We start from the raw sequence: 21,382 nt of genomic DNA, 5'->3' as shown, positions 1-21,382 counted from the left end.
CATCAAGCAGGAGGCAGGCGAGGGTGTCTGCAGGGATATTCAAAGCTTATGTGCTGGCTCTGGGGGAACATAGACTCCAGAGAGGAAGGGGAGGAGCATTGTCTTTATTGATTGCTGTAGCAGAGGCTGCTGGTGTTCATTCATGTCCCATTCCCTTTTCTTCTATTCAGCTAAACTACATTTCCCATATTCACACTTCTAGCCATTGCATTTAAGTGGGAGCCTTGACTGATTTTGGCCAATGAACCATAAGCAAAAATGATGTATGCACCATGTTCAGGGCTGGCCGGAATGCCTCCTACAGTCTCTTCCACCACCTTTTTCTCTCTTGTCCTCCAAGGCTATAAAAGACAGCCTAGAGCCAGGTGCAGTGGCTCACACCTGTAATCTCAACACTTCGGGAGGCAGAGATGGGAGGATCACCTGAGGTCAGGAGTTCAAAGATCAGTCATGGAGAAATCCTTTCTCTGCGAAAAATACAAAATTAGCCAGGCGTGGTGGCACGTGGCTATAATCTCAGCTACTCGAAAGGCTGAGGCAGGAGAATCACTTGAACCTGGGGGGTGAAGGTTGCAGTGAGCTGAGATTGCACCACTGTACTCCAGCCTGAGCGACAAGAGCAAAACTCCATCTAAAAGGAGAAGAAGAAGAGGAAAAAGAAGGAGTAGGAGGACTAGGAGGAGGAGGAGGAAGAGGAGGAGACACACAGTATAGAAGCTGACTTCTCAAGACACCCCCTGAAAGACAGTCACTCTGAAGAGCTCCCCTACCAGAAACACCCTCACTGGACTTTGAGTAAGTGAGGAATAACTTAGATGGTCTTAAGGCACCGAGCTAAGGAGTTTCTTGTTATAAGAAATTTCATCACTGTGCCCTAATAGATACCTGACCCCATGATGTTCCACAGGTACTATGCTAGTTTAGCTCAAGTCAACCTTTCAACAACTCAAAAAGGGGGAATTAGTATTCCCATTTTATAAGTGAGTAAACAAGATTCATAGAAGTTGCCTTGTGGCCAAGGTCACACAGCAAGTAAAGGGAGAGCTTGGATATAAACCCAGTCTTGGCTTTCTCTTTTCACTGAGTTATTCTGCCTGCTCCCCTGGAGTGGAGAGTCTGTGAAAGAGAGTGGAGGAAGACACACATTCCTGGCTTTAACTGGGTAGCCCAATTCCGCAGCAGAGTCCAGACGCTGGTTTCATCCTTGTTCCTGCTCCAGAAAAACACTACAGTTAACTGCTAGAGAGAGACACTCCAGAGGAATCAGTGGGGATGACTCGGTCACTCAGTGATTCTCCTTTATGCTTCATGGGACAGGGTGATGAAGAAATCAGGAGGAGCCTCATAATTAGCAATCACAGGGGTTAAATTAAAAAGAAAGAAAAAAACACCACTTAACCACAATGAAATTATATAAAATTATCTGCTAGTATTTATACAAAGATCTGATGCTGTCCTCTGCAATAAAGGCTCTATATGGCTTGCAAGATACAGTAAAATTAATTGTATATTGGGCTGCTAGGCACTGTTAGAATAGCATGTTTATTTAAGCAGTCCCACAGCTTCAAACATTGAGTTGTAAAGGTCCAGTCGCAGTAAAGGGCTTAAGGAAGAGAGGCTCAGGTCCTTGCATTCTCCCTGGGGCCAAGTCACAGGGAGCTTCATGGTTGTCTATTCCACTGGGTATTTTTCCTTAAACAGCCCCTGCCTGACAACACCTGGCAGAGCCCTGAACATGAAGAGGTGTGATCTATCTCTTAGTTTTGCTCCATAGCAAGTCAGAAGGGAATTAGAAGTGATTGTCTTAGAAGCTGAATGAGAACAGTCTCTATACACAGGGATTTAGACTGGATAAAGGGTGTCAGGTTCAAGTTCATTGAAGAAAAGACAAAAATGAGCTCAAGCAAGCATGATTGGGAGAAATCAGGATACTGTGAAGAGATGGCTTCCTCTTCACCAAAGTTACTGTCTGGTTGCTAGGAAACTGCTTCCCAGCCAGGGCTGTGTTTCCCTGTCTTCCTGCACCCATATGGGGCTGTGGAACGTCACTATCGGAATGTGCGCAAAAGTACTGGGTGACTCTTTCTGACCAAAGAACTTGAGAAGCAGGGGTGCCTGCAATCCCCCTCCTTTTTTCTTCTGCTAGCTTCCTACAGAAGAACACAATCACCTAGAAATTGCATGTTAAAGATCACAGAGCCACAAAATAAAAGAAACCTGAATCCCTGGATCACCACCTGGAGACGAGCTAATGACCAGTGAGGAAGATCCAGTTCAGACTTTATGTGAGTGTAAAGTAAACTTCTATTATGTTTATGCCATTATATTTTGGGGATTATTTTGAGAGCAGCTGGTATTATATCAATACAGTAACATTAAGTCCTAAGATTGAAGAACATTGCCTTCTTTTTACATTCATTTATGTGTAGGAAATATATGGTTGCTTTCCCCTACTATACCCACTGGAAATACTGTGTGTAGATTATAACATTTTTGTCATTCTTTCTGTGACCTCAGAATCCTTCTTAACATTGCAAATAATACCAATTTATTACGAGTTCCATGAAGATGTAACTTAAAATAATATCTATTCCAACACAACTGTAAGTTTATTGAGACTGGTGTTTAAAAAATCTATCATGGAGCATATCATCAAAACAGAGCAACAGCTCAAAAATGTCACTGAATGAGTGAATTAGTTAATAAATGAGTGGATAGGTGTTCTACAAAGATCTTATTCTGATATATTTTCAGCCTTCCTTGGGTCAGAGAACTGCTAAAATCATGGAAACTGATAATTATCAGAATAATAAAATTCAGGTGTTAAGACTCCTAATGGACTTGAGGGAGCCTTCCTAGAATGAAAGGTCTTTAGTCATTGATGATCTCTCACACTTTACATTATCTTGCCTATACAGAAAAAGCAATCAAAACTGTTCACACCTGCTTTGAGATCCAGTGTCAGAAGACATGATGGGGAAACCCCTCTGTTGTTTGGGTGGTGTCTTGAATGCCATAGCTAGTCAGACTGTTTAACTGGACTCCTCCAAGAATATATGTACACAGCAGTACTGATGGTCATCCTTTTCCTTTGTAAAGCACCAACTGCAGTAGCTGGATTCTTGCATCCATAATCTTATTTGATTATTTTATTTATTTAAGTGAAAAAAAAAAAAAAGAAATATACCCATTTAGCAAATGAAGAGAGAATCCCAGAGGAGATGTGACTTGACAACAATACAGCGTGTTAAAGACAAGCTCAGGTTCAGAATCCAGGACTTTTACAATTTCATTCATTTACTCATTCAGCTCATATTCGATGAATACATATTGGCTAGGCACCTACTGGCCCCTAGGTCTCAGTGCATCAAAATGTCAGGCTTCCACAGTGCAGATAGATATTTCATCACACGCTCTCATGTTTGGCATTTTTTGAAGTACAGTCCTTTTTTCTTTGTTTTCCTGGTGGAAGGAAAACAAGCAAATTTGATCTGAGCCTTGATATGTCCCTGCTTTTCCTTACCCCAAAGAGTACCATATGCTGAAAGGGTCTATCTAAGCACAATCCAGTTACCATTGCAAGAAGCATCAAATAATTACATTAATTTATCAGACTGTTATGAACAAAGTTGTGGAAAGGATGTCACATCGGAAGAAAACACTGAACCCCACTTCTAGAAGTATGTGCAATTTTGAATGTGTCTGGAAATAATGAAGAAGTGGTCTAAATTCAAGAATTGGAAAGTCTTTGATGGGCCCCCAAGACTCTGGAAGGGTTCTCTCAGTGCCTTAACCTAGGTTTTGGATTTACACTTTGAAAAATGCAGCTATCAGTTCAGAGCCAATTTCCATATATACCGCAGTCCAGCTCTTCTGGCTACAAACTGCCATGGCATCTGAGATAAACATGGAACAATCCCACATGGAACTGGCCACTTGGTCACTTCTCATGACTTTAGGGCCCTCTGATTCAGATGCTGACTTCCAGCCTAGGCTATTCTCATCAACATAAGAAGGTAGGAAGCTGAGGATGTCCACTGGGGGCCATTCCTTCAACCACTGTGAGACTCACAGAAGCATCAATTCCTTGACTGATCCCTAGAGGGGAAATAGAAATTATCCTGGAAGAAGGATGATGGCATTGTGAGTTGAAAGTTAACTGTCACAGAAAAATGAGAGTTTAGAGATCTTGGAGCATGTAACAGCTTTTTTTTTGTTGTTCTTTGAGAGGGAGTTTTGCTCTTGTTGCTCAGACTGGAGTGCAATGGTGCTATCTCGACTCACTGCAACCTCCGCCTCCTGGGTTCAAGTGATTCTCCTGCCTCAGCCTCCTGAGTAGCTGAGATTACAGGCATGTGCCACCACCCCTGCCTAATTTTTTTTGTATTTAGTAGAGATGGGGTTTTACCATGTTGGTCAGGCTGGTCTCGAACTCCTGACCTCAAGTGATCCACCCACCTTGGCCTCCCCAAGTGCTGGGATTACAGGCGTGAGTCACCACACATGGCCAACAGCTTTTTTTTTTTTTCAATCCATAGAAAACTTGCTTTTACAGCTCTCCAAGGTTGCTTATCCAATCTCATTTTCCCCTCCTACCCTGAAGGTACTCTTTACTCCACTCCTCATAAAACCCTAACCACATCATTTTTATTCCTGCTTCCCGAACTTTGTATAAACTACCTGAAATGGATCTTTCCCTTCTATCTGAGGAAGCAAGTCCTACGCAGTCCTCTAAGGCAGTTTCAACTGTGGCATGCAATCATTTATTTCCCTGAACTTTCTATAGCATGGAGACAAGGGTCCACACTACCCCATTCGTTGTCTTCCTTTGTTTATGATTGTTTTATGAGAAAAACACTCCTTCCCCAATAATGCTGCACGCTCCTTTGGGAAGCATGGTCTTTGCATTTGCAACCGACCTGCCTGCAACCTCTTTCTTAGGACTTTGAAAACTTCCTGGGAGAGGAAAGGCTGAGTTTCTTTGCTTTCTCTTAGGCCACCCTGTTTGCAAGGTTGTAACCATTTTTAGTTCCCTGACCTATGTACAGGGATGCCTAGCAGAATTATATCATTTATTATCTCATCTCCTTTCTGAGGTTATAAACATTGTGCAAAACAGGCAATACATCTTACACTCTTTGCGTGCATAAACTAAATATTCTAATTTTTTAAAATTAAATGTTACTGTTTATACTGTTGTCTTTTGGGCAATGTATGTGGCCTGTATCCTCATGGGCCTCTGTTGTTAGAGGCTATATTCAAAAGAATTCATCCAAATTTTGGATTTAAGTGGGTTTTCCGTCTGCTATGTATGGTTTTCAACACAAAATTTTTGAGTATGGGACAATCTGTACAATTCTCCTAGACATCCCTGCACTCAAATCAGGGAACTAAAAATGGTGGTGTCCTTGGAAACGGGGTGGCTTAAGAGAAAGCAAAGAAACTCAGCCTCCTCTTCATTCAGTAACTTTTGGAAGTCCTAGGGAAGAAAGAGGCTGCACACAGGTGGATTCCAAATTCAAAGTCCAGGCTTCCCAAAGGAGTGTGCAGGGTTATTGGGGAAGGAGCATAAATCATGGCAGTAGGTGGCATTTGTGCCTGCTGTACCCACCAACTTGTAAAGGGACCTTAATCAATTGCCCCAGTCCTCTCATGCTGGCTGAGGGCCAGGCAGACCTCCAACATGAAACCCAGCAAATGTGATCTGGGCCTTGCTCTGCCCCCACCTTTTTCCTCTCTCAAAGAGGATTCTGGTGCCAGCACCATATGTTGAAAGGGCCCAAGCACAATCCTATTACCATTGCAGGAGGCATTAAATAATTACATTAATTTACCTAAATATGGAAAAAAAATCTTTACAAATCAGGGACACTTGGCAGATTTTCCAGCTGCACATTTTTCGCTTGGCACAGCACACTGTCCTGTTGGGTTCCCATTGCTACTTGGAGTGTTTCCTTTAATTGTGGGGCACATGCCTTCTCTTGTTCTGTTTAATTTTCTCAGTGCTGGTTCCACATTCCGGCTACAAACATATTATAGGAAAAAAATGCCCACAAAAGTATGGATTGTGCTTGAGCGTACCCTAAGGGAGAGTGCATAAAAATAGTAATTTCTTGTATATGAAACCTTCCATGGGGCAGTCTTTCACTAGATTGCATTGTGAAAAATAAAAGGCTGAAGGGCTGAAAAGAGGGAAAAGGGCAAAGGAAGGAAAGAAAGAAAACTGGGAAAGCAGAAAAGGGTTCTGCAGTGGAGTCTCAGTGGACACACATTGGAATTCCATGTGTGTAGGGCTGGTGAACTAGACTTGTCTTTGGTCTTGTAGTGGAAAGGTCCACCAAAGGAACGTCTGCATTTTCATGGCCAACGCTTGCTGTTAACTGTCTCTGGTCAGTGTTTTTACTGCCAACGTTTGCTGTGTCTAAATTGCAGACCTCCTGCCGTGGAAGTTGAGGGCTGAAGTGCAGGTAATATTCACAGAGACCCCACTTCCCTGATTCAGCATGTCCTCACAGGAAGGCCACAGAGAGTGACTGCCACCCACACAGCCCAACTCCAGAGGCCGAGGAAATGGAGGCCCTGGCCTCTTACAGGTTCCCCTGACTAGAGACTGCCTGACCTGGGATTCCCTCCCTTGGGATAAGGACTTCTAGAGGGTACGTCTCAAATCCTCTGTGTCTTTTGTTTTTAATTTACTGAAGACCATTATTAGTAGTAGCAGTGGTAGTAGCAGTATTTTGTGTGATAGCACTTGGATGTCTCAGTAAGGTCAGCTTGCTGGATTACATTTCTAAGTACTTCCTCTTTATTTCTAGCCTTGCCTCATCATGGAGAGGTAGCAAGCAGCGAATGAGCATCATTCTATGGCCAACACCTTGAGTCACTCAGTTCTAGACACAGGGAGGTGAGATTCAGCTAAATTGGCCCCTTCCAAAAGAGGCTGTGCAGGGACTTGCACTGACAGTGGGGGTAGATGACAACTGTCACAGAACAGAGGAGGAGGAGCTGGTGCCCTGGAGATGAAACTTCCCGGTTCCCAGATTTTCCAGAGCATCCACTGAGCCTGCAAACAGCTTTGGTGATTGACCTTCTATCACTGTCTCTGAGGTCTGTGGGGCCAGGGTAGCTGGAAAGGTCTGAGCATTCTTTTCTAAGGTAGTGTCTTCCCTTGTTAAAAGGTAATAATGTGCAGATAAGACTATAGTGAAAATAAATTAGAGGAAGCAGAAAAGTGTGACTTTTTACTTCCCTTCTTACTTCCCTTCCCAGAAGTGGTAGAGATCCCATTCAGTGAAACACCCTGCTAGTCTTAAGTCACAATCCGGCAAGGCCTCTGGCTGTGGACATGATAAAAGGCTTAATTTTCTGACTTAGCCACGTCCCTTTCCTGCTCATCTCCTCATCTCCAGCCCTTGGTAGGCACTGTGACTTTTCCTCCTCTTGTTGCTCATTCCTGCCGTGGCCTGATGCCACATTCTGGTCCATCTTGCAGCCTCAGCATCGCTGTCGATAAGCTTGTGATACAGTTTGGCTCTCTGTCCCCACTCAAATCTCATCTGGAATTGGACTCCCACAATTCCTACATGTGGTGGGAGGGACCTGGCGGGAGATAATTTGAATCATGGGGGATGTTCCCCAATACTGTTCTTGGAGTAGGAAATAAGTTTCACAAGATCTGATGGTTTTATCAGGGGTTTCTACTTTTGCATTCTCCTCATTTACTCTTGCCACCTCCATGTAAGAAGTGTCTTTCCCCTCCCATCATAATTCTGAGGCCCCCCCGGCCATGTGGAACTGTGAGGCAATTAAACCTCTTTTTCCTCTGGGTCTCAGGTATGTCTTTATCAGCAATGTGAAAATGGACTAATACACCTTGTTACAAATGTAGAATCTTCGGCCCTGCTCTTTCCTGGAACTATTTCCTCAGATTCCATGAGTTAACAATAGCCTCAAGGGATTTTTATATACATTAGAGTTCCAGACACGCTCCCCTATCATCTGTGTTTGGGGCTCCCTTCTGCCATGTGGGAGAGGGTGTATTCAAGCAGGACAACTGAAGAAGTTTGGATGGTGGGAAATCGATAAGTTGAAGCAAAAAGGTTAGCAAATCAGGGAGTTGCCACCACCCCTAACTCTGAGAAGGCAAAGACAAGAAGCCACCAGAATCCTAGAAGCTGTCCTGGGAGCCTTCCGACAGCAAGTGTGGCCTTCGGTGGAGGAAGTGGGGAATGTACTAGACTTTCCCAGCCCAGGGGAAATAGATATCCCATCACTCCCTGATTCCCTCTCTCTCTGCTGCGAATGTCTTTGTTATGGGTGGGATGTGGCCCTTATACTGAAGCTCTAAGCCCCAGGACCTCAGAACGTGACCTCATGTAGCAATAAGGTTGTTGCAGATGTAATTAGCTAAGAGAAGTCATGCTGGAGTAAAGCGGGCCCCTCATCCAGTATGGATATCCTTATGAAAAGAGGAGAGATGCAGAGACAGAAGCATAGGGAGAGGACAGCCATGTGACCACAGAGGCAGAGACTGAAGTGAGGTATCTACAAGCCAAGGATTGCTAGAAACACCAAAAGCTGGAAAAGGAGAGGAGGGATTTCTCTGCAGGTTTCAAAGGGAGCGTAATCTTGCTGATACCATGATCTTGGACTTCTGGTCTCCAGAACTGTGGGACAGTAAGTTTCTGTTGTTTGAAGCCACTTGGTTTTCTGTAGTTTGTCAAGGTAGCATGAGCAAATGAAGGTAGCTTCTCATTGGCTAAGTCCAATCAAAAGCCAGAGGAGAAAGGATGCCACTGAAGCCATTCTTAAAAGGGTGAGAAAAGTGGAGAATGAATCTGTAGGAGAAAATAAGATGTATCCAGCAGATGGGGGCTACGAGAATAGATTGATGGAAAGGTATTAGGTTAAAAACTAAACAAAACTCTCTTTTTGTCAGAGTTACCAAACCTGGTTCTGGTAACTCCCTTCCTTCCCTGGATGTGTGAAAGAAACCTGGCTGCTCCCTGCAGTATGTGAGCAGGAGGCACTTGAACAAACCTGATGATAACATTTAACCCCTTGATCCAGCAATACCTGAAGCCTTCATCCTTGGAATCCACCACTGTCGATACAATAAAGTCCCTCCTTGACTTGAGCTACTGTCTCCAAACACCTAAATGCCAGAGAATGGTCATATAATTTACTTAATTTCATGCCTCTGAGAAACACAGGGGTCCACACTAAGGTCTTTCTGGCCAATTTCAGTATCCTCCCTGAGAGAAAGAAAGTGACACCTTTCAGACAGGAAATCTGTCTAGGTTCCTATCCCCACGAAAGGGAGTTTTACATAAACAGAATATCCAGTTTCTTACAGCTCTTTTTATGAAAAATCAGAAACAACCTAGATGCCCAACAAAAGGAGACTAGTCAGATGGATTTTCTACATCCACACAATGCAATTCTCTACAGGCAAAAATTATGACATGGAATGATTGTTTTCCAAATGTCCTCTACAAGACCCACGCTTTCCTCAGAAACCTGCAGGGACAGAGGGGTGTAAGTACGCACACTGAGCTACCAATATCATAATCCTGATTTCATCAGAGCAGTTTTATTTTGACCTATTTTTTATCTATTTGGCTTCCAAATATTTCCCTTAAATGAAGACTTCCAGGCAACACCCATAAGCATGTCCGTTGGCTTGTAGGTGGCCATTATCTACCTTTCATCTTACATGGGTAGAACTGGAGGAGTAATGGGGAAGAAAATTCCTGTGTTTGATGAAGAGCAGAAAAAGATCTGAAAATGATTTGGCAGATTGGTGACCGGGAATTCACATAAAGCTGATTCAGATGGATTAAGAGGCCAAGTACAGTGAAGAAATGTCCCTGGACCAGGGGAAGGGAGAACTGGGTTCCTAGCCCCACTGTTCCAACAGCAGGTAGTGTGTGTGAGAAGGTTCCCTCTGTGCTTAAGAGCAAGAGCTCCACCTGGATGACCTCTCAAGCCTGCAAGGACACACCCATGTTCTTTATACTATGGAAACCCTTATGTGATGTCAGAAGGAGATTTCCAAGGATATCCACACCCATGCAGTCTGCATATCCATTCCTCACTTCAACTTCCCTTATGCATTTCCAACTCCTTTTCTAGACATGAGCCAGACAGACACATAGTAATGGACTATGATTTATACAATTTTAGTTCATCATCTCAACAATCCTGTGAAATAGATTATAATTGTCATTTTATAGAGGATGAAACTGAAGCTCAGAGGGGGTAAGCAATTTGTCTAAGATCACACAGCTAGTAAATGTCAAAATCAGGCTTTGAAGACCTGATGAGCTTTTGATCTTAATGAGTATGTACTATAGACCAAAAGATAGACACATCTTTTCAGACTTCGATTTTAACAAATTTGAGGATTTAAATAGCTATAGGCATAGATGATATTGATGGAAGAGAGAAAATAGACAGCTTGTAATAATTTTCAGGGAATGGTAAAGCTGGGAGAAGTAGTAAACTATGGAATTTTGAGCCTGCACATTCCCCATAGATCCAAAGCTCAGAGAGAGGATGTGGCTTAACCAAGGTCATACAATTCTTTGGCATCCAATCCCCAACTAAAACCCAAGATTTTAAAGTCAAGATTAACTGCCCTTAACTTTATAGTTGCTAACTTTATGATATTACCTGAGATGTACTTGCTGTACTTCTTGAGGTCTTGAAGAAGGTTTCTGTCCAAAAAAAACCCAAACTTCTGCTTCTGAACTTCTGCTCAGCCTAATGAACTCATGCAATTTACCAGACATACAAAAGTGAAACGAATCTGACGCACAATCAGTTAATCCTTTATCTTCTTTGGTGTCAGCCTTGGAAACAGCGGGAGGACAGTCCCTCAGCCTGCAGTGATGCTATGGATCACAACGGAAGCATATTGTCATCAGGTTAATTTTCCAACGCTCCTACCCTAACCACAAAATCCTGAGAGAGCAAGTGTCAAATACACTTAATAATTGCATAATTATGACATCTGTTACTCTCCAGCACCTCTTAGTGGAAAATTAACTGAAGAAATAGCAGTTTCAAAGATGTGTTAACACTCTGATAGCAGATTTAATTGAAATATGACGGGGGAGGATAATGGAGATTAAATTAAGCTCTCAGATAATCATCTGACACAAAGATAATTGAGCCAGCCTCTGCCACGTTGATGAACGCTTCGGAGATGCTGTGCAGGGTGGCATTTCGAGTATCTTATCCTTCAGGCAAAATGGAATTCTCCTCCCCCCCTTCGTCTTCTCCCTCTTTTGTCATTCAACATTTGTATCCTCCAAATCGATAATGTGAACAGCAGCATAATTGGAAATAAAAGATGATCTGAAATCCACAGGAAATTAGATTGAGACGCGTGGATGAAATACAGTCAGTCGCTCTCCTGGACACAAAGTGGATTTTTATGGGATGTGCCCCTACTCTGCACTCTCTCCAGGAGTGTTTTCCCACTGGAAACTTTCCATTTCTATCCTCAATGGAAAGAAATGGCCATATGCGAGACCAGAAGGTGGCCCATAAAGTTGAGGACAGAGGAGACAGTAGGAGGTTTCCTCTGCATTCCCTTACAACAATCACTTTGAGCTCTTTCTCCTCTTTAGGGGAGCATTCTCTTGCTTTGTAGGGCAAGCCTGGGAAGCAGTGTATGGCAAAGAACGAGTATCCAGTGCTGGAGGGCATGGAGCAATCCATTGGCAGTTCTTGGTGATGATGAATGAGTGTCCCGCGGCAGGGTGTGGGGTGGCATGGGAAGAGCAGTTGAAGGCAGGAAGTGGGAAAGCATTCTGGTTGCTGTCATGGCAAGGGTCAGTGGCCAACATCCCGGGAGGTTCTTCTCACATCTCTCTTCCTCTAACACAGGTAATGTCTCCCTGTCAAAGGGCTGTGAGTCAAACCAGTATGGAGAATATGGTGGTGCCCCGAAAGGCAGTCTTCACTCTGCCCCCACTCCCCCAGTGCTCCGACTACTCAGTTTCAGGTTTGGGATTTTAGGTGAATAGGGTTGATCTGCTTCACTGAGATGGAGTCAAAGGAATGTAGTCACATCTCCTTGAAGCAACCCCATCCCATTTCCTGCTTACCCTTCTCTTTCCTGGTGTCACCCCCCACCCCCATGAACACCATAAGAATTTTCTGGTCCTGACCTCTTTCTATGCTCTGACATAGCTAAGGGGACCCCCCTTGGGGCTGGAAGAGGCAGTAATGCAAGTGCCCCTGACTGGGGCCCTAGACCTAATGTGGGATGGAAAAAAAAAATCCCCTCTCTGGCTCAGCTATGGCTGACGCACAGGGTGCCTGCTGGGCCTGAGATAAGGGATTCTGGGCACGTTTGCATTCCAATGGCCACCACATCCTCTAGTTCAGATTCTGACCTTGGTGATAAGTCCTTTAATGGACAGTGGAGCCCAGCAACCAGGGCATTCCTGCCAAATTCCACCAGAGGATCCATACTCAAAGTAGGTATCTTTGTTCCTATAGAGTTTCCAAGGTACAATGCCCAGGATGGTGGGGTAGGATGTAGTGTCCAGAGCCTCATGGATGGCAAAGCTTTCCTTTCACTGCCAGCCCTCTCTTTCAAACCTCTTCGAAATTTAATCTGGGGCCCTCATTCTTCCTCCCTATTATTGGGTTTAGGGTAGATCCCAATATTCTGAAAGATTATAATAATGTTTAATTTGGATGGAGAACAATGAGGCTTTCCATCTTGTCCCTTCCCTCCTGGAAGAATTCCATAAGTTCCATAAGTGTGTTTCTCCAAGTGACGGATATCAGCAATGCAGTCCATGTCCTCAGACCCCCAGCTAACCTCTGATGGCAAAGTTTGAAGGATAAGCTTGTCCCATCTCTCCTACTACTTTTTTCCCAAATTGTTAATATATTGAAGCATAAAAAAGCAAGGCATCTCATGAGAAAGGGGCTTAAGGGTTTGTTTTAATCATCCTCCGACAGTCAAGTAATATAGCACCAGAAATTGTTTTCAAACAGAAGATTCCCGACTCTCCTCTGATGTCCCTTTTATCTGTAGGATGGGTGTGTGTGGCCCGTAAATCAACTGGACCCACTTCCCTTTGTCTGTTCATCCACTGCCACTGACACTAGATTGCTATGAAGAAGAAAAATTTTTGCCCAGAGGAAACCTTAGAAAACCTGAGTGTGTATATACAAGGCTGACATATTTTGTTGCTTTCACCCCTCTTAAGAATTTCTGCTGTTCCTTTGAGAAGTTGGTTATTTTTAAAACTGTGTATCAGTTTGTCTTCTTGGGCAAATTGCACAATGATGTGTTTCACCTTTGGACAGGGAGGTGAAATGGCCCTTTGACAGGGAGACATTACCTGTGTTAGAGTGTTAGAGGAAGAGAGATGTGAGAAGACTCTCCCGGGATGTTGGCCGCTGACCCTTGCCATGAGTATGTAAATCCCTTTTACATATTTCAAAATAATATCTAATTAAAATGTCAAGGTTATAGCTCATGGGGCTAGAGTGGACAAGGCTCCACCCCCGCCCTCAGCCTCTCAAAGTAGCATTTAATGTATGTCCTATAATTAGGAGCAATTATAAATTTCAATTAAAAAGAAACCCGCATAACTCTGATGGTGTTTTTCTTTGATGTTACTCGCTTTAATTCATGTGCTTGTTTCACCAAATTGTCCCCACTTCCTCAGATATGTTCTCAGACAGAAAAGACTTCCAAAATTGAAAGGAGAGAAGCAGACAAAATCTGAGAAAAGCAGTGAAGTTCATTAAAAAGGGTTATTGCATCTCTAACTTCTGGGCTTGGTGATCATTGATTAGAGATTAAACATCATCCTTTGTACTACTCAGATTGGGATTTTTAATTAGAATGTCATTATTACACAGATATACTGAATGCCAAATTGATTTTCGAGGCCTTTTGAAATAATAGCACTATTTCGGCAAAATGAAAATCATAATAGATTATTGACATCTTCAGGAGTTTTGATCCAAGGCCACCTCCCCAAAGTCAACATTTTCAATATTTTTAGTTTCATGCAAAGAGATGCTCATAATTAGGCTTATATTAAAAGTTTGTGCATATTGACTCTGTGTCATTAATGCCGATGGCATCACATTGATTACCCTTGAATTATAACAGCAGTGACATTGCTGGTTGCTGCATTGTTTACATACCATATACCCTTTGTCTTTTGCTTTTGTTTAATTTAAAAAGTGTTCATATTCAACAGGAGAAGCATGCTTGATTCACAAGATCAGAGGTTCACCAACTTTCTCAATTTGTAGTGCCCTCAGTGCCTTACTAATTTCTTCACAGTGCTTCTAGTTCAAAAGAATTACCCATCAATTCCCTTTAGTAAGTAGTCAGGCTCAAACCACTCAACAAGCATGAATGTCCTAAAAATTTAGTGGGCATTTCTTAAAATCATACAACATTTGTAAGAAAAGAAACATTCTGTTTATTTTATTCTCCAATACTCACAATTTCTAATGAGGTGTCCATGATGGTTAGGCTCTGCAAAACTTGTCAAGTCTTAACATCAGACTGGACACCACTACTGTTTCCTGTTCCACAGCGATTTTCACATGGTTCTCACTTTTTAACACAGCCTCTGAAAACCGAGCTTCACAAAGATAGACTATCACCCAGAAAAGTACACTGTGATCTAATGTCAAAAATAAGTTAAAACTACCTCAAGTTAGTAGTTTGCAGGGTCTAACAAATGTTACTGTGTTTTCCTCAAACAGTTAAAACATCACACAGTTCCCATGTGAATTCACTGAAGCATCCTGGGTGCCTTGGTGCAGTTTGGAAGTTGAGGTACTAGAATTAACGTTTCTTGATGATGTCATGAAAAATACCATGTACGTATCCATATTTTCTGTGCCTAGCATGGGGACTAATGTACGCAATAGACATTGTTTAAAGAATGTGCTTTTGGTTAATACTTTTCTAGTTTAGATTATCTTAATTCATAGTAGTACAATTTGATATCATATATCCAATGTATATATAGTCCCTGCAAATGCAGAATGATATATTTTCTTACATACACTCAAAGAGTTTAGGTGGAGGAAATTGGTGGAGTCATCTCTATTTGGAACATCTCAGATATTTCTCTGTGAAAAAAAAGATTTTATCTCAAAGATTCCTAGCTTTTCTCTAAACTTAGAAAAATGCTTTAAAAGTTTCATCACCTGTTTGCTCCCTGATATGGTTTGGCTCTGTGTTCCCACCCAAATCTCATGTCAAATTGTAATCCCAGTATGTCAGAGGAGGGGCCTGGTGGGAGGTGACTGGAACATGTGGGCGGATTTCTCCCTTGCTGTTCTTGTCATAGTAAGTGATTCTCATGAGATCCGATGGTTTAGAAGTGTGGCACTTTCCCGTTTACTCTCTCTCTCTCTCTCTCTCTCCCCCTCTTGCTCCACCATGGCAAAATATGCCTTGCTTCCCCTTTGCCTTCTGCCATAATTGTAAACTTCCTGAGGCCTCCTTAGCCAGGCAGAACTGTGAGTCAATTTAACTTCTTTTCTTCATAAATTTCCCAGTCTCAGGTAGTTCTTTATAGCAGTGTGATAATGGACTAATACACTCCCTAAGACATTACAAACATACACAGAAGTAAGTGTATGAACCAAAAATTGCTTGGACCACTTGATTTTATCCAGAGGTGGATGGAGGTCCGTATGTCCAGAAACAGAGGACTTTTTCCCTGCCCTTCACTTTCCTTTGAACACAGAGGCTTTGGCCTGTGGCTCCTACATGGATACCGTATAGCTGAGTGAATCTGAAGAATCATATACCACACCATGCAGTCCTGGTTAAAAATGAATACTCAGTGGTGTACATACGCCCAATGATACAGACACACAATGGATACAGTCCTCGTCCAGCTACAATATGAATGAATCTTGAAGGCATGATGCTAAGTGAAAGAAGCCAACACAAAAGGCCACATGCATGCTCCTATTGGTCTGATGTGTCTAGAACAGGCAAATTCATAGAGACAGAAAGCAGAATAGAAGTTATCAGGGGCTGAGGGCAAGTGGATAGGGAGTTATTGTTTAATGGGAGTAAAATTTCTGTTAGATATAATAATAATGTTCTGGAAATGGATAACGGTAAAGATTGCACAACTTTGTAAATGTACTTACTGCCACTGCATTCTACACTTAAAATGCTTAAAATAGGAAACGGCATGTTACATGTATTTTGCCATTTTACCATACACAGACACAAAATTTCCCAGTCTGGAGAATGAGCTTTACTTTAAAAGATGTCACCAATAAGTAAAGTTTACAAAGGCAAGACCAACACAGCAAGCATATTTTCTAAAGCAATGAAATGCCCAATTAGAGCAGGGATTGACAAACCTTCTGTAAAAGGATCAGAAAGTGAATATTTTAGGCTTTACAGACTGCAGGGTCTCTCTTGCAAGTTTTCAGGTCTGTCCTTGAGTCTACAAAGTCACTGTAGAAAACGTGTAAATGAAGAAGCATGCCTGATTTTTCAGTAAATCTTTATTCATGGACACTGAATTTGAATTTCTTATCATTTTCACAAATTGTTCTGTTTTTGACTTTTCTTCTAATCACTTTAAAACGTCAAAACTATTCTTAGCTCATGGATCTTATAAAGACGGACAGACTTGGCCGCTAGGCCATGGTTTGCTGATCCCTGAGCTAGAATCCCAAAGCAAGGCTGAGACAATACTGTACTGATAACTGTGGAATCTCTTCCAATATTGGAGATGGTTTTCCATGACGAGTGGGAAATGTCCTCCTTGGAAAACCTGTTATCCAGTGGCTCAGGCAGCATGAGGCATTCTGCAGTTGAGACAAACCTGAAGTTGGTGCTCATTTTCCCTCTTGAAACTTGGCCCCCCCTCTCGCATCAGGCCCTGTAGGGCTAGCAGGATGCTTCATTGATCCAGCCAGGGAGAAAATCCATTCGATTCACTACAGGATGCTAAGAATGCCTTTTAACATCTCTTATAGGATTATTTTTTACTGCAACAGACACTTCAAATAAAGCAAAAAGCATAAGCAAGGAAAGAAAAAAGAAAGAAAGAAAAGAACAACGATTGTGGTAAAATTTATGGAAAGCATATTCTCAGGAAGGGAAATTTCCATTACTGCTCAAATAAAACACTAGGCATAATTTTTAAAAAATAGTAATGGCATACTTTCTGGAAGGAAATTTGCACGGAAAGAGGCTAGGGGCTGCCCAGCACTACTAAAATAATATGATTCAGGCATGTACCTCATTGCACATATGACCAGATTCATTGGATGAGTGGAATTTAATTCCACACATTTTACTGAGCATCTACTTTGAGTTAAAGACTTGAGACACAAGGTTCCCTAGTGTACATACCCTGAGTATTAAATGCATATTCTGAGTTTGTTTGTTGGTTTGGAGGGGTGGGTGTTGAATGAGGGTTGGTCGCAAGGTATAAATTCCAGATTTTCTAATTACAAAAATTTAATTTCTATTATAGCTGTTCCTGTCTCCCAGAGCCCTTAAACAAGAGGCATTTCTTCTCACATCAACTGCTGCTATTTGAAACAGAGCCCTTGGTCAGTGACTCTAATGTCCCCCGCTGGGCAATACACAGAGGGATGCAGTAGGGAGCCCCCCCACCCAGCCCCACCACGGTCCACGTGCCTGGAGTGCTCTTTCAAATGGCTCAGAGCTCCCTTTGAGATTCAAGGGCTGCTGACAGCAGGGAGTGTCATAGGTCCCCCGCTGGGCTGCCTCCTTGAACTTGGCCTTCTTCTTCTAATTTTTAACATCTCTTCCTCTTTAATTCTCAGATTCCTCCTCTCATTTTTGTGTTTGAAGTCTCTGTATTAGCTTGCAGTGCCATTTCGTCAACACATTAGGTTACAATTGGCTCTAAATAATTTAAATATTTGGTTGAAACGAAGACGGCCACAGCCTGCATGTCCAGCTGAGCTCAGAAAGACCTTCCTTCATTAGTTCTAACTTTATTTCTCATAAAATAGGAGGCCATTTGAGTAAAATGATAGTGGAAAAATTTTTAAACAGAACCAGCAAATAAACATGGTCTTTATGAGTTGTAACTCAATCCCCAGCTGATGTCATGTTTCATGTTTCAACTGCCAGAAAATGCCTGACATCTATATATCAGGCAGATTTATGGAGACTTCAGGGTAAGAGTTAAGAGGATCCCTTAAATAAGGATAGTGTGTTAGTCTGGCGGTAATTTGGAGCTGCTGTTAGCCATAGATTGAAATGTGCACATTTGGGTAAATTATAGGAATATGCCTTTCTACTTAATCTCTTTTTTATGTTCCAAAAGTCTTTAGATCTGGGAGCTGGATACACAGGGCAGGGTCGGGGCTGGCGGCGGGGTGGGAAGAGAGAGAGAGAGAGAATGAGAGAGCTCTCAAAATATGATTCTCTTTTGCCCCTATTTGGTCATTGATGTTTCTTTGGTAATGCTAGAGAGAAAAGAAAAGATTCTGCATCACAAATCTCAGAATCATAAACCACACATAGACTCTCACCCCACCCAGGCATCTCTTGGTGGTAATACGGTTGTGTTGGCTACAGGAGGTGACCAAGGATGTGGCACCCTGGTAGTTTCCTATTAAGAAATTCTTGTTAAATCTGCTCTATGACAGCAGTTACTCCACAAGGACAGAGCGTTCCCAATATAAACCTCTCTTTATATTGTACAAGTTGGAAGCCAATTATCCCAGAAAAATAGTTTTGAAATAGCCCCAGAAAAAAATGACTCACTTAGTTTTGACATGCATTGACTATAGATTTGCACTCACGCTTCTCATAGGTCTAATTTGGTGAATTAGCAAGAATAAATTACGCTAGCTAATGTAACAATCACCCCCAAATTTCAGTGGCTTAACACAGTAAGGGCCTATTTGTTGCTTATATTATAGTACTACTATTAATATATATATATATATTATATATATATATATATATAATATATTCAGAAGGTAGATTTCCATATGGTGATTCAAATACCCAACTGGTGACTTGGTAATCTGCAAAGACTTGGAATACTCTACTCTACATACTCTACATCTTCCTAGGAAATAAAAAAAAGAGAGAAACCAGGAGAACTACATACGAGGTTTAATGGATAATTGGTTAGACTAGGTCACCTGGCTCCACTTCACCTGCAGAATATGCTGAGGAAAGTGGAGTAGCTGTGATCCCAGGAAGGACAACTGGCTTCCAGCTTCCATTTTTATGTAGAAACTAACGTGCTGCACTGCTGAATGGCTTCTGGGATTTCCTCAAAGACCAAAAGATTTGAAATAACAAAAAAAAAATTGTTTACATTAATATCTCATTGTTGACATGGGTATAATTTTCCTCAGCACTCACACTCGTCCTATGAGGGAGGAAAGTCATGTATTGTTGTCCCTACTTTTACATGGGAGTCTGAGTGGGAGCAGGGACTTGCCTGTGCCCCAGGACATGAAACCAGTGTGACAGAATTTGAATCAGAACCCAGGTATCCCTGTGTTTACTACTGTACGAACAGGATAGGAGTAGAGGAAGTGGGGAACAGGGTGAGGAAGGAAAGGTGAGCTCAAGTGAGTTGGGAACTAGATGAAGTTGGAAGGCTAGTTTTGGTTTTGTCCAGGTCTTGGTGAAGACTTACTTATAGGATGTTTGAGGGGTGAGGCTTGAAATTATTTCAGTTCTCTGCTTTGAGGTTAAATGCCAGCTTGATTCAGAGATCCAAATCCCTGTATGTTTCCATACACCTTTGTTTTTAATTTCTGTTCTTTCTTTCACTTCTTTTCTTTCTTCTTTTCTGTCATTTCTCTCTTTCGGAAGTGAAAGTACCGCTTTTTGTCGTGGTATGTTAATGTAACAATATTAAATGGTTATGATAGCAGACAAAGTACAAGAGGGAAAGCTCTTGCGACCTCCCATAAATGAAAGGTGGCTCTGAATAGATGAAAAACTGTTACAATAGAACTGGCATAACAGGAGGGTTAAGGTTAGAAAACTTGTGTGTGTTGATTTCCACAGCTGGTACAATCGTAATGGAATGTTTTCATTCTTCACGCCACAGAAAGAGCAGAGCTCAAGCCTCTTTGCTCTGGGTATGCAGCTTCAAAGAAGTGTTGCAAGCCTTCATAATCATGATTTCAAAGAGGTTTGTGGAAATGTTTTATTAATTCTTATAAAGCAATCCTTTTTTCTTAATTTTTTCATTAACTTTAGACATTTACTTGCAATTACATTTGTTCAGTGAATACAATGACAGAAATTAATAATTCATAGCTTTTGTCAGGGAAAATTTAAAAAAAGGACCGTTGTTCAATCAAATACAACTTTAAATGCACAATCTTTATTTAAATAGGATTTTAAAAATAAATAATGGGGACCGTTATTGTACTTCCTAGAAATCTCTTCTTTGCCAAATTATATCTATGTTATACCCAGTGACATGAAATCTTGGGTTGTTCAGAGCACATCAGGAAAATAGCAGGTTCAGGTCTAATGATCTAAAAGGGGGGAAACTTGACTCCAGCTCAATATTTGTGGGACTGCCTGGATCTTCTGGGCCCCTGTGGTTGATGGCAGAAAATGAGAGCATGATAAAGTTGGAGGACATCAAAAAGATTATGCCTTCTTGACAACTCCTCCTGTGACTGTTGGGAAAATTAAGGTCCACAGAAAGAGAGTGTATTAGTCCATGCTCGCACTACTATAAGGAACTACATGAGACAGGGTAATTTATGAAGAAAGGTGGTTGACTCACAGTTCTGCAAGCTGCACAGGAAGCATGGCTGGGGCAGCCTCAGGAAACTTACAATCATCACAGAAGGCGAGGAGGAAGCAAGCACAACCTACGTGGCGGAGCAGGAGACAGCAAGTGTAGGGGGAGGTGCTACACACTGTTAAACAACCAGATCTCGTAAGAACTCACTCACTATCATGAGAACAGCAAGACTGAATGATCCGATCACCTCCCACAAAGCCCTTCCTCCAAAATTGAAGATTACTATTCGACAGGAGATTTGAGTGGGGACACAGAGCCAGACTATATCAGACAGACTTCCTTTTGAGTTCACACAGGGAGTTAGTGGCACAAATAGGCCTGGCACATAGGTGTCCTGACCTCTCAGACCAAGCTTTTTCAATCTGTGATCCTATCTTTATAATTCCACCAGGACTTGCCTAACAAACAGTTGCTGGGGATTCAGATTGGAGGTGTGCTGGGCAGACCAAACATTTCATCCCAACTGCCTAGCAATTCATCTGAAATTGTATCATGTTTCCCTTGTTCAAATGCAAATATCTATCACTATCAATCAACTTAGGTGGAAATGAAGGGTAGGAAATAAGGCCCAG

The 21,382-nt window shown here is 42.0% G+C and overlaps 1 long non-coding RNA gene across 1 annotated transcript; it reads right to left on the bottom strand.

The window, feature by feature from the left end:
• Nucleotides 1–3,134: 3,134 nt before the first annotated feature.
• Nucleotides 3,135–19,307, bottom strand: LOC116534929. Its single transcript, XR_004261952.1, has 2 exons — nt 19,186–19,307; nt 3,135–3,462 (listed from the first exon to the last, which is right to left on the bottom strand). It is a non-coding gene; the product is annotated as an uncharacterized LOC116534929 (long non-coding RNA).
• Between the last annotated feature and the right edge of the window lie 2,075 nt (nt 19,308–21,382).

This window comes from Sapajus apella, unplaced genomic scaffold (assembly GCF_009761245.1).
Source record: "Sapajus apella isolate SASKATOON/1434 unplaced genomic scaffold, GSC_monkey_1.0 scaffold90, whole genome shotgun sequence".
Taxonomy (NCBI): Eukaryota; Metazoa; Chordata; class Mammalia; order Primates; family Cebidae; genus Sapajus; species Sapajus apella.
Note: the sequence above shows the minus strand (reverse complement) of the source record. Positions and strands in the feature narration are given on the sequence as shown.